The sequence below is a fragment of the Myiozetetes cayanensis genome, unplaced genomic scaffold (genome assembly GCF_022539395.1).
Source record: "Myiozetetes cayanensis isolate MyiCay16 unplaced genomic scaffold, myiCay2020 scf13, whole genome shotgun sequence".
NCBI classification, from domain to species: domain Eukaryota; kingdom Metazoa; phylum Chordata; class Aves; order Passeriformes; family Tyrannidae; genus Myiozetetes; species Myiozetetes cayanensis.
In genome coordinates this window covers 20371338-20385197 of record NW_026086937.1, presented here as the reverse complement: position 1 = coordinate 20385197, position 13860 = coordinate 20371338, and positions in this window count along the sequence as shown.

Here is a 13860-nt window from a genome sequence, read left to right as displayed (position 1 = left end):
ATACATACATAGATTTATAATTATATATAATTTTTATGAGCAACTAGCAGGATCAAGTTCTGAACTGTACAATCACACAAATAGGCAAGGACAAAAATAATTGAAAACCAATAAAATAAAAATATATTCCTAGGTATACTAGAGCAAGGAGCAACTTGCCAGAGTCAGAGATAAGAGGAAAATCAGGGGGAAAATATTGGTTCTTTAGAGAAGGATTTCAGCAATGCCAGAAGAAGGCCCAGAATGTTCAGTACATTATTTAATTAGTCTTATTAAAGATGTCAGGCAGGTAGTTTAACAGCAAGGACAGAAGGGGAAGAGCTGTCTCTGAGATGGATCATAACGGGAGGACAAGGATGTTTTCCAAACCTGAGCACTGAGGAATCCTGGAAACCAGCACAGCAGCAGGAAATTGAAAAAGGCAATTGTTCTCCCCTGGCTGCCAGCAAAGGGTGGGGGGCACAGAAAAAGCATGACAGGATTATTTCCATCCAGAGAAAAAAAAACAGCAAATTAATCAGGAATAATAAAAGGATATTTCTGGTCTGCCAGCAAAGGGGGACGAGAGGTGAGCAGTGGCCACAAGAACAAAAACACATCCCAGCTCCTCTCACACAGAAAGCTGCAGGTGATTTAATACACCTTGGGTGCAGACAGACATTCTCCTCATTAGCTGTCAAGATTAAAGTCTGTCAGGAGAGGAGCAGAGCAGGGGCAGAGTTGTGATTCCCTGCCTGGGTGGGCTCAGGTACCACCTGGAGGATGGAAAGGACCTGGTGACGTTGGATTTTGGAGGCATTACCTGCCAGGGGAGGTAAAATTGGAACTAGGGATAATTTTAGATGCTGTTCTTTCAGAAAAACCCAAAAGTTAAGGATATATTTACATATATAAATATATACACACACACATATATGTATATTTATAGAGCTGGGGAGAGGTCCAGGAAATGTGTGGATGAAGGAGACAGCAAGGCACAGGTTTGTGGTTATTTTAGCATGTGACAACCACCCCCAATTCCCTGAAGGCTCTTGCACTGCCAGAAGGGAATCTCCCATTGCCCAGCACCACGGAAGGACAGGGAAGCTTTGGGAATCTCAAACTGCAGGAAGGAAAATCTAATTAGGCACAAGAAAAAGCTATTTAAAAGCCTTTTTTTTTTTTTTTTTTTTCCCTCTCTCTTTTTCAGAACATAAGGCTGGAAGAAATTATTTGAGGAATTAATGAAGACTCCATTACCAGAAGTTTTTAATATGTTAGAACAAGTTTTAATGGCCCAGGGCTGCCTCCTGAGAGCCCCCTCTCTCCTCTATGGCCACCAACCAGCAGGATGAGGCTTGTGATCAACTCATCCAAGGTAATTTAAACAAGGAGTGTGAGGGGGAAGTTAATATCTAGAAATAAAGAAATGGAGAAAAATAATTAAAAAAAAATATATAAATTATAAGAACTGACATTGAGAAGTGTAAGGTCTGTTGCTGACTCTGCAATGATGCTCAGGTAAAAGGCACAACAGAGGCAGAAAATGTGGGTTTACCCCCATATGAAAGTGAGAAAGGTGAGGAAAATTGTTTAGGATTGGACAGTCGTGGTTACAGCTCCAGAGGACTTCCAGAAAATGAGTTTTCATTATTGCTCTTGCAAGATCTGATTAGCAAAGCAGTAAAATTCCAGATTTACTTGCCCTAACAAGCACCTCATAGCAGAGTTAACAAGGTGGTTGCTCCTGTGAAGGCTTTGCTGTCCAAGCCCACCCGTGGCCAGTTCAGGCTCTGCTCACTCAGGATGGTGAAGGTGGCACTGAATTCAGCATTCAGCTCCATGCCTTGCTTCCCAGCCTGTGCAAACATCAGTTTTTCTGGGTGGGAGGTTATAAGAGGGTTCTCTCCTCCCTTTTAAGCAATTTAAATAGGTGTTTTTATTAATATATTCACTGGTAACTGCAACCAATTTGCAGTGTACAGCTGCACAGTTGAATTTTGCCTCTTAAACCAGGCAGGGAACATCCCAGCTGAACAAATAGCTGAGATCCTGCAGGACCTGCCTATGGAAACAGAGCCCATCACCCAGCTTTGGCTGACCCTCTGCACGTGCAGGCACTGCTCCAGTGTGGGCAGAAATTAATGACATTATGAATTATATATAACTCAATAATAAATATAATTATATTATTAATTATATCAATATATAATTACAATGTGATTGATTTTATTAATAGTAAATATAATTTATATTATACATTATATGCAATTTATATATAATATAATTCTGTTTCTGTCCGTGGGTGGTATTGAATATTCCAAAGTCAATAGAGGGATGTACTGGAAGACAGACACTGCTCAGTTCAAGAAAATCAGCATCTAAAATTGAATGAATGGGAGAGGGGAAAATAAAACCCAGGGCAGGGGATCTCACAGGTTTACACACCACTGGAAGTGAAAATGTACATTTACAGCCCAGGAAACACGAGTTTCACAGGTACCTGCCCTAGATGTATTTATCATCGTCACAGCCATGGTTCCAGATACTAAAAAGCAAAAATAGCTTTAGCAGTAAAAAAAAACACAGGCCACAGGGCAAGAAAATAGGTTTAAATCTAGACACTGAGAGCTCTAAATATCTGAGGGAAATAAAACTGTAATCTAGATCACATCCATTTATAGATGTGAGACAGATTTGCTCTATGGAAGAAGCTGATTCATCTAAATAAACTACCAGACTTGTATTTTCAGCTCTTCTGAGATGATTCTGTTCTCCTTCACAGGGGTGTTATTTTATCCCAAGCCTTATTGAGGCAATGTTTCAGAAAAATGAACCAAAAGCACAACATTTCATGTCAAACCCGTGATGTTTGTTGGAGGCAGGATTAGCTCTGGTGTTTAGGATCTATTCCCAAATCACCAAGCAGCAATTTCTTACCTTGTTCCTCTGAGCTTCTCCAGTGGTTACTGTCTGGGAATCATGGAATGCTTTGGGTTGGAAGGGACCTTAAAGATCATCCAGTTCCACCCCCTGCCACGGGTAGGGACAACTTCCACCAGCCCAGCTGCTCCAAACCCCATCCAACCTGGCCTTGGACACTTCCAGGGATCCAGGGGCAGCCACAGCTTCTCTGGGCAGCCTGTGCCAGTAACCTCACAGGGAACGAGTTTCTTCCCAATGTCCCATCTAACCCTGCCCTCTGGCAGTGGGAAGCCATTCTCTCTTGTCCTGTTCCATGATAAAAAGTCCTTCTCCAACTCCTTTGGAGACCCTTTAGGCCCTACAAGGGGCTCTAAGTTCTCCTTGGAGCCTTCTCCTCTCCAGGTGAACCCCCCCAGCTCTCCCAGCCTGGCTCCAGCCCTGTGACCCCATTAATGAAACAGCAAAGTAACTCCCCATAAACAGAGCTTCAAGTAATCCCAAATTCTCTTCAAGCACATATTTAAGCAACTTTTGTTCCTTTAACCTGAAAACACGCTGTCCTGAGGGAGCAGATGCCGAATTTTGCTCTCAGACAGGTGGGTACAGATGCTTTGACAGCAAATTACATCCCTGGCTGCTGCTTTTTCCCCCCCCCCCCTTTTTAATCAGACTGTGGCACTGCTGCCGTGCTACAAACATTCATTTGCACCAGTGGGACGAAAAATTCCGGGCTGCCCCCACTCAGAACACGAGGTTTGGGTCCCAAGGGGTGGGTGAGAGGTGGTGCTGGGCGGTGCTCAGAGCAGTGTGTTCCCTGAGCAGCAGCCCTGGCTCCTCATTGGGATGCACGGGGTGCTGTGGGACCACGGGCTGCAGCGTCGGGAAGACAAACAGCACTCCCTCTGAATACCAAGTGGGAGCAACGTTGAACTGAGTCACTTCAGCCTGAGAACACCCAGGGCTGCCACTGGTGGGGAGCGTGCTGGCAGAGAGGGATCTGCACTAATTACAGCTCGTGCCGATTGCAGGAGCCGGGGGACCCTCGGGGACAGGGAGGGTGGCAGCAAAGGGGAGTTTTATAACCAAGCCCACTTGTGACTGGCAGCTACTAAACACTGGCTTTGCTCAGGGATCACCCTACAGCATCTCACATTAGGGCATTTATTTCTTTATTTCTATTCTGGCTGTTTTGCTGAAGCGCAGGAAGATTTTGTAGCTCTTTGAAACACTGACCCTTTCCCAAAACTAAACCCCCTTTCAGGTGGGAAAGGCTGGAAGACCCCAGATGGTGTGGCAATTCCACCAGAACTGAGGAGAAGCAGAGTAGCCACATTTCTCTCCAGGGAGTGCCACAGAACAACACTTTCAGGCTACAGGGAAGTTGTGGCTGCCCCTGGATCCCTGGAGGTGTCCAAGGCCAGGTTGGACAGCGCTTGGAGCAGCCTGGGCTAGTGGAAGGTGTCCCTGCCCATGGCAGGGCGTGGAACAAGATGATCTTTAAGGTCCCTTCCAACCCAAACCAGCCTGTGATTCTATGAATGGGAGATAATTTCCCATTAAAATAAAGAGCTTGTTTCTCTTCATCCCTCTGGCCTTTCCAAAATCTCTTCCAGGGACACACTTTCAACCTTTTTTTCATGGAAATTCAGAAAGGTGAGTTTGCCTTTTTCCCTTACCTGCTTCAAGACTGAATTGCCCAGGATCCAACCACAGCTTTCCTGCTGCCTCTGATCCTTCGAGTTTCCTGCTCCATTTTCAGTAACATCAGCTCATTATTAAAAGAGATAAAGGGGCATCTCTGAGCTTCATTAAGATAAAGAGAAGAATGGGATTTCAGATCACTGGGAACCAGCCAGCAATCTTCTGGATGCACAGCTGATGCTGAATGCCCCTGATCCTCAACACCTGTGAACATAACAGAGAAATCACCAATTATCTCCAGTTTTTGCCTCAGAACGGGATGCAGGAACAAATAGCTTTCGCTGCAGAAGGTCTGTCTTGCTTATTATTTTCCTCATTTGCCACTAAACACATTTTGCTTGGCTTTATAAAGACTTGTCAACCACCATTTCCCACTATTATTTGTTTTGTGTCAATAGCACGTTACATTCCCTGGCTTTCACATTCCTTACCAAAAGAAGTAGGGAGCTGCAGAGAGGTTTGTGGCTCGCAGTTCATGTGGTTGTGTGTCCCAGCTCATCATTTCACACCCCCCACACACAGTTTGTGCCTTTCTCATCTGACACGGGGTTGAAATGTGTTTGGTTTGTAATCAGACGAAGGAGAGGCAGCAGAGCCGTTGTGTCCAAAGCCTCTTGCTCGCAGACAGAGGGAAATTAGAACTGCAGAAAGAAATTAGAATTATCAGAGAGAAGCTGAAACATCAGCACTGGCAGACCTACATTCTGCAAGGGTCTCCAAAGGCCTGGGAATACCAGAGGCGAGCTCAGCAGCGAGGCCGGTTGGGAAGCGATCCCGTCACAGTCTCCCGTGGAATCGTCCAGGGGCTGGTGCAGGAGGCTTAGATGGAATATCATGGTCTGCTGTGCACATAAATGAACAGGCAGTTCCTAAGCCAATATTTACTCGGTGTGTTGCAAAGAGCCCTCAATAAGCCGATGGCAGTGACTGCCACGGATCAGAGGAGAGGGCCTGTTGGGGCCGGTTCCCTGCGGCATTCCTGGAACACGGAGCTGGCGGGGATCAATAGCTGAATGCAGGCGAGGAATCGACCTGTAATCAAAGAAATCAAACAGGGTTTGCAGTGCACTTTCCCTGGATCGCCCTCTGCCAGAAGAGGCAGAGATTTCAGCTAATAAAATATCCCATTTCTCAGAAAGTGAGTGGATGACATTTATCATCTATTATATAAATGTAACCATTTATTATAGTGGTAATAAAGTATAATGCTTTTTCTTTTAATTCCACCTTCAATTACCTCTAATTTCACCAAGCTTATTTTCTAGACTCCATCTTCTCTTTTTTTTCAGGCTGATTTATCTTTTGAAATCACAGCCACCATGTAACTGATGCCATAATTCACTCTGATGGGTGATGCACACACAGGTAAAAAAAATACTGGCCCAATACCCAAGAGTGGCCATCACAATAAATCATGGTAAATTAGTAGAGAGAACTAACTTTAAAGCTTTTAGCGTAGCAATTAAGATGAGCTTTGAGTGGAAAACAAGAGCTCAAATCCAGGGTGGATGGAGCTCTGAGCAACCTGGTCTAGTGGAGATGCCTCTGCCCATGGCAGGGGGGTGAAATGAGATGATCTTTAGGTCCCTTCCAACCCAAACCAGTCCGTGATTGTGTGAAACTCCCTGGGCAACTCTGGAACACACAGCTGTAAATAAGACTCCCTCCCCAGCAGCAGGAGTTTATAAATAACACTGGCTGCACTTGACACAACGGCATTTAGGGAAGAGCTCCGTGCTGCTATAAAGCAGTTCCAGAAATTGATCCATACAGAACCAGGCCCATGATTTAAACAGATGTTAAAATTCACCTGCAGGCTGATCCCAAGCCCATTAAGGAAGGTCCCTGTGAGGAACTGCATTTAGTGGGAATTGGTCCTGGAGATGTTGGATCCTGCAGGGTCCCCAGTGCTTGTGTTTCAGCTCCAGACTGCTCACGTGCTTGAGAGTGCTCCTGGAGACCTGCCAGGGGTTTGTACATATGAGATGGCTCCACAGAGAGCAAGGACACGAACCTGACAATGCACTGGATAATGTACTTTTAATCCTGGGAGGTGTCCAGTGGCATCAGCGCTCACGGGCTCCAAGCTGTGGGAGCTCCTCTGCTTCAGAAGGGACTGTAAAGGATCCAGTGGGGAAACAGTACCCAGAGCACAGCTTTTCAGTTGGGATCCACAGGGAAAGAGGCAATGCCTGTGAACTGCTCCTTCAAACCACTGCCATTTCATTATGAATACAGTTCTGAAGGGATTTCTCATAAATTACCCCAATTTTGCCGCTGCACCAGTTACACTTCACTCAGCAAAGCAAGACTGGTATTAATGTTTACCAACACACTGCTGCTTATTCTTCCACAAATACACAGTTACTCTACAGTATGACAGGATCAAAATGAAATTCCCAGGGTACTTTTTTCTACTTCAAACCCAAGTGCATTTGTAATTTTTGCTCCGCAGTCCGTGCAGAAAGACAAATAAGGAAGGTTTGAAGCCCGACTGTTGCTCGAGGACTCGAATCTGCAAGGCTGTAAGAAGCGTTTATGAGAAGTGGTGTTTCATGAGCTTGGTAATTTGCAGTTTGTTACACAAAGACATAAACTCATTTCTGACTAAATTGTATTCTAAGTCATGCTCCTCGGGGAACGTCTGACTAAAAGGTGATGTTAAAGTAATTTCCATAACATCCAACTATGCTACAAATTAAAAACTTCATAGAGGGGAAAAGTGGGAGAAAAAGGAGCAGGAGCTGAGATGGAAGAAATTTCTTCGTGGTACAGCTCAGAATGGGGACAACTCAGACACTGCAGTGCTAAAGCTGCTTTAGAACAAGCACAGCATTTGATGTTCAGCTGTTTGACAGTGACTGACTACATTCTTTGAAATCATTTTTCAAACCATCCAGACACTCTGCAAAGCCTCCTCCAAGGAGCAGACTCCTGGCAGCAACAACCCAGCACAGCTGCCGTGGTTTGGGAGTTTCACTGCACAGGGATCTGGCCCCCAAATTTATCTCAGAATGAGCCAGATGAAAAGCAAACCTCATGTTCCAAGGAAAGAGTTGGATCTGCAAGTATTCCAGCGACCAGAAGTGCTCCCTGCAGTAATAATGGGATATTCAGAGGGGAGAGACATTTGATCCTTCCCACCATTCTCTTAAGGAGAAGCAGCAGATCATTCAAACAAGGGAACTACAGCAGTGAAGAAAACCTGTACCTGACACAGGAAGACCTGACCTAGAATCCCAGAATGGTTTGGGCTGGGAGCAACCTTAAAGCTCATCCACTGCCACCCCCTGCCATGGACAGGGACACCTTTCACTATCTCAGGTTGCTCCAAGCCCTGTCCAACCTGGCCTTGGACACTTCCAGGGCTGGGGCAGCCACAGCTTCTCTGGGCAACCTGTGCCAGGGCCTGCCCACCCCCACAGGGAACAGTTCCTTCCCAATGTCCCCTCTAACCCTGCCCTCTCTCAGACTGAAGCCATTCCCCTCTGTCTTATCATTCCATGCCCTTGTCCCAGCTCTGCTGGAGCCCCTTTAGGCCCTGCAAGGGGCTCTCAGGTCTGCCTGGAGCCTTCTCTTCTCCAGGTGACCCTCCCAGCTCTCCCAGCCTGGCTCCAGAGCTGAGGGGCAGAATCTCCTCCCTCGCCCTCCTGGCCACGCTGCTTTTGACTTGAGGAGTTAAAAAAACAAAAAACAAAACAGAAAAAGGTTGTCAACCCTGAAATTTCAAATCAGGACATTCATCAAGGCAGCTGCACCAACTGCAGCGGGAGAGCCCATCTCATTAACATCCCTACCTGGCAGGTCTTTACATTTTAATATTTTAATGTCACTGCTGTGGCTGGTTTCCCTAATGAGACAGAAAGTGGTTTGTTAGGAGAGACTGAAAGACTTCAACGTGCACAGCTTGGGTGTGTGACAAATAAGGGGGTGACAAAGTGTGGGAGTCACTGAAGGCAGCCAACAGAAATGGAAAAAAACCCTGTTTAGTGTGGTAGGATGATTATAAATGTGAGGAACGGGCTGCAGCAAGGATGAGGGCAATTCATCCTGGATATTAGAAAAAGCTCGAGCAGGGAGACTGAATTCATGTTCTGTGCTGCCAAGGGAATGGACTAAATGACATGAGAGGGTTTCTTTTCCTCCTGTAATTTCCATCAGCTTATGATTCAGTGATAAATTCCCTTCCTACCCTTGCATTTCAGTCAGGTCATGCACAGGTACAGCACTAGAAGGGACCTCCAAAGCCAGGGGGTTGAGACCTCTGGTGCTGTGAGCAATAGAATATAAAGTCTTCCCAAAAATTTAATCATCTCTCACTTTGCTCAAATGCCAATTGGGTATTTTCTTGTTGCTTGGTAGTTGGTATTTTCCTCTTACAGTTCCCACTGGAACTGTACTAAGAGGAGCTGCCTAATGAGAACTGCACACCTAAATTATTCAAGGCCAATTTATAGTTATATTTATAATTGTGCCAGTACTGTGCTTTCACCTGACTACATTTTTCCCCACACCCTTTATTACCCTAAAATATAGATGAATGCCATCACAACCTCCCTCAGCTAGGAAAGACTTACCAGAAAACCTCTAGGTTTACAAAAAAAACAAGTAGAAAGGGCAAGAAAACAACTACAGTTTGTCTTCTGCTGCTCACAAATCCAAAATTGCATTTACCAAGGAGCCAAATCAGCTTTATTGGGAGTTTAACCATGCCACCAGTTCTTAAAGATTCCCAAATTACCTTGATTATTATCCTATTTTTTTAAAAAATAGGGGTTATTTGTTCCAATTTTAATTGTAATTTCTATTGTTTTTAATTATCAGCACAAAATATAAGGTATTAAAATTATAATTATTGCCAGAATAATGTTTAAATACAGAGAGAGAGCTCTGAAGTTGGCACCAAGGTGTTCAGGCACAGAAGACCAGTGCTGATGTCACCATGAAAATGGTGTGCCAACATGTAATAACGGTGCAATGAGATCAGTATTTGAAAAAAAAAAAAAAATAACAGGCACATTTGGAACTTTAGACAGAACTCAGTAGTTCTGGAGCCTTCCCTGGCATTCAGGGATGGGTTTATTCCATCACAGGGGTGAAGCATAAATGCCACTACTGGCTGTAATCTCCAACTGTAAAGGCAAGAGGGAATTTCAGACCTTCTACTTAGCTCAAAACAAAGTAACCTATATATTTGTTTTTATATATATATATATATATGTTTATTGCCTTATCTGTGAGACTGAACTCTGCTGAAACCCCAGAAAGGTCTAAATGAACTCCAGTTCTAATGAAAGGGGGTTGGGTTGGGTTTTGTTTGGAGCTTTGGACACCCGAGACCCCAAACTTATTTTATTTCAGATGATCTACTGAAACCAGCTGTTGCATGGTAAGGATTTTTGGTGGCTGGGCTCAACCTTATCTGGTAAAATTGGCTGGAAGCTCCTGTATCTTCTTATCAACCTCCTCAAGATTATCCTACAGAACACATTTTACCTCCATTTACCTTCAGTTATTCTTTCCCAGCAATTTGTGTCTGTGCTCACTCTGGGCAGGGGGAAAGGGGAATGACATCAGGAACACAATCCCATCTCTTCATGGCCAATCCCTGTCTGCCCTGCTAAATGCTGCCTCATTTTTCTGTGAAATGAAAATGAGAAGTAAAGTGAAATTCAGCTTCATGATTCTCGTGTGGAAAAACCACAGCTAATTCCTGTATTGATCCTCTTTTCTTATGGCTGTTCCTGCCAGTCTGTATTTTGCATTATCATGATAGTCTAGACTGCAAATGATAGACCTGAAGAGTAACTTGGTTCACTCGTGAGAGTGAGGATCTCTGCTCTATGGAATGTAAATACACCCTGATTTTCTGAGGGGATGAACAATCCCAAATGTTTTGCCAGTGGGACAGTGAAAGCACAGAGAGAAAAACTCATGTTGTGCCCTGGTGGTTGAAAATGGAAACCCAAAGGCAACAAACCAAAACTCACTTTCTCATCATGATGTATAAAAAGTCTTCAAGCTGAACCATCTCTTCAACTAGAGATGCTTTAACTCAGGTCACTTCCAAACGACTCACAATTTATAGGGTTGTCTGTAGAAGGATAAAAGGGAATTGTAAAATTGGGTTTTACACTCCTTTGTTTCACCACCTACACATAAAAAATGAATTTATATTATCCACTTGCCCCAACAGGACCCTCAGCCCCATCTCTGGCTTCCTGCAGCCAAATTAGTCACTTGGGAAGTGAGAAAAGCCCAAACATGCACACCAAAAATAAATAAAAAATATACTGCAGTACAGGAAGGGAAGAAGCAAATTCCTGGCCCCAACCAGTGAGCAGCAAAGGCATTTGATGGGTCCAGTGCAAATGTTTCCAGTGCTCAGGAGCCTTTAAAGCTCTTCCCTCAGGCCTAGATAAGCCTCAGGTATTTATAGATTGATCTCATTTCCTGCCCCGACTCTGCCACTCAGTGTTACACAACGTTTCCCAGGGACTCCAATTCCACCTGAAGGCCATCCAGGTTCTTTTTCCCTGTAAGGAGAACCCTCCAAAAGGAGGAAACCCCCCTGTCAGCAGCCAACACAGCCGTGGTCATCACACAGTCCTAATAACTCGATCATACAACTGTACCAGCTTTGAACTGAAGCAATTCTCTTCTTATCTACCCCAAATGTTGAAGCAGAGATTCATAATCTCTCTCCTGACCCTGAATGGATTCTGAACAAGCCAAACCCTTAATCTCTCATCACAAAAAGATTAATCAATTCCCTTGATCTCATTAACCACACGTCTCAGGTTCCCACTCCACTCACGACAGTCCCATTGAACAGAGGGAGGCAGAACCACACAGACACTTTTCCAACTCACCACTGTCCATTATAGTTATAAAATACTCCCCTGGCTCTACAAGTGTTGGGGATGCTTCAATCTGCTCTGTTTCAGGAGAATAATCATGGGATGATTTCTCATGGCTCTCACACCGATGACCAAAGTATTCTTCTATAAATACCCCCCTTGAGGTGGGGGTGTGTAACCAAACTGCCTGGATTCACTGGGACATGGAAAAAAATCTGCCACTTTTCCAGCATGGGACTCCTGAAGTCTCATCTTGAGGTGTGCCATGGTCAGGCTGCTTAGAAGTGCTTGTAGTAAAAAGATAGCAACTGTTAACTCCTATGTGCACACCACAGTAAGGGAGTGTCAGGGCAATGATTTCCCGAGATAAATCCCACAGTTTTATTTTTTATTTTCAATAGACACACCCTTTAGGCCTTGCTTTGGCAAAACCAAACAACTTGGCATACTGTAAGTGCATTTGGGCTCAGGTTGCCCAGAGAAGCTGTGGCTGCCCCAGCCCTGGAAGTGTCCAAGGCCAGGTTGGAGCAACCTGGGATAGTGGAAGGTGTCCCTGCCCATGGCAGGGGGTGGGACTAAACAAGCTTTAAGATCCCTTCCAACCCAAACCATTTTAGGATTCTCTATTTAACCACAAATAGGCCCTCTCCAGAAGTGCATGTGCATGGCAAAACACAACAAGGCCCCACTCTGAAAGGAAAACTTTCAGTATGACACTACAATAAATAATTTGGTGTTTCTGGGATAAATATGAAATGGAGACCACCTAGGAATAGTTCTTCATAAAGATTACAGATTCTACTGTACCCTTAAAATAAAAGAGACACTAAAGAATGCTGTTCAAACACTTGATCTTCTGGAAGAAACCCCTGGAGCTCAGAAACTCTCTCTATGACATGAATAAAACTCATTTAACCAGAGCACCTCTGCGGGTGCTGCAGTGAAGAATGAGCAGTTTTAGGTACCTGAACATTTTCCTGCTCCAGGAAGAAAATATTCAGTAGACAGGTCAATGAAATAGTAAATATTTTCACCTCCCACACAACCATTTCCTACAAATTATGACTACTCTCATCCAGGGCTTGCTTCTCTAATTTTCTTCTGGCAATATAATCCCTGCAGAAAACTATCAGAGCTGTTTAGCTAAAAAGATCCTGACTTATTTATTCTATCTCGATTCTGAAATATTTAGAGGAACACCACCTATTTTCAGAGTGTTCCCACACTGGAAGTGGTTTGCCTTTGCTCACATTAAAATGTTTCTCACTCTTAAAACGTGACAAACTCACTGCTGCAAATCCTTCCTTTATGCTTGGGAAATTTAATTAATATTGCAGTAACGGAGCTGAACTCAGGGCCCTGTGGAGTGGAGTCCTTAACTAAGGGACAGGGAACGGAGGCACAGGGAAATCCAGCAGGTTGGAGGGGCTCAGGTAAAGGTTTGAACAGCTGGAAACACCACTCCTGTTTGGGACAAGGCCACTCCTGTCCTCTGCCAGTGGGGAGTTAAAAGATATTAAAGGGATGTACATTTATTTCTAAAAAAGTGCCCTCACTGATGGTGGTTCTGATGTGGGTATTGAGTTCTGGAGCACAGGGGAGGGATTTTTCACACCAGGGGAGCTCTAACAGAAAAAAAGGAAACTGAATCCTCTCTGAAACTGCAAATTATAAATTATTTGACTTTCCTCTTTAACATGGAGTTGCCTATTGAGTGATGTTCTACACACTGGCAAAAAGTTGATGTAGTTTGGTTACAACAGTTCCACAGGGTTAGCAAACCAAAAATACAGCTTGATTAACTACAGGGTAGATAGGAATTGTTGGGGAGAACCAACAGCAAGTTACACTCACATTAAACCAGAGCAGATTTCTCTACACACCAGCACTTTCCTACAGGAACAGCTTCTAATTCTGCCATGTCTGGAAATCTTTTAACACCAACGATGGCAGCTCTCAGGAATAACATTCCAGTGTCACTCTTTGTGTAAGGAAAATCTCAAATCTCTTATTTTAACACTTAATTATGGAATTTCAAACACTGTCTTTCTAGATTTCAAATGAAATTGATTTCAGCATGAATTGTTTTGTCCAATTTTAAGTTTTTTCCCTAAGACCTGTCAAGTAGAGAAACAGCTTTTTATCACAGAGACCGAGAATTGGGGGTTGGCTTTTCCAACTCTATAAGCACAGGGGATAAAATTCAAACAAAATTACCTCTCTGGTTTCTGCAGCTAATTCAGCTACAGAAGTCTGAGCTATGGAACAGGTTTTGCAACTCCTCTGCTCCACAGGAAGGGGAGATTTCAGCAAAGCACTGACAGCCTTGCAGTGGGAAGAGTAACAACATCAACCCAACAAGCAGCAAGTGAATACAATATATACAAGCAAAAAT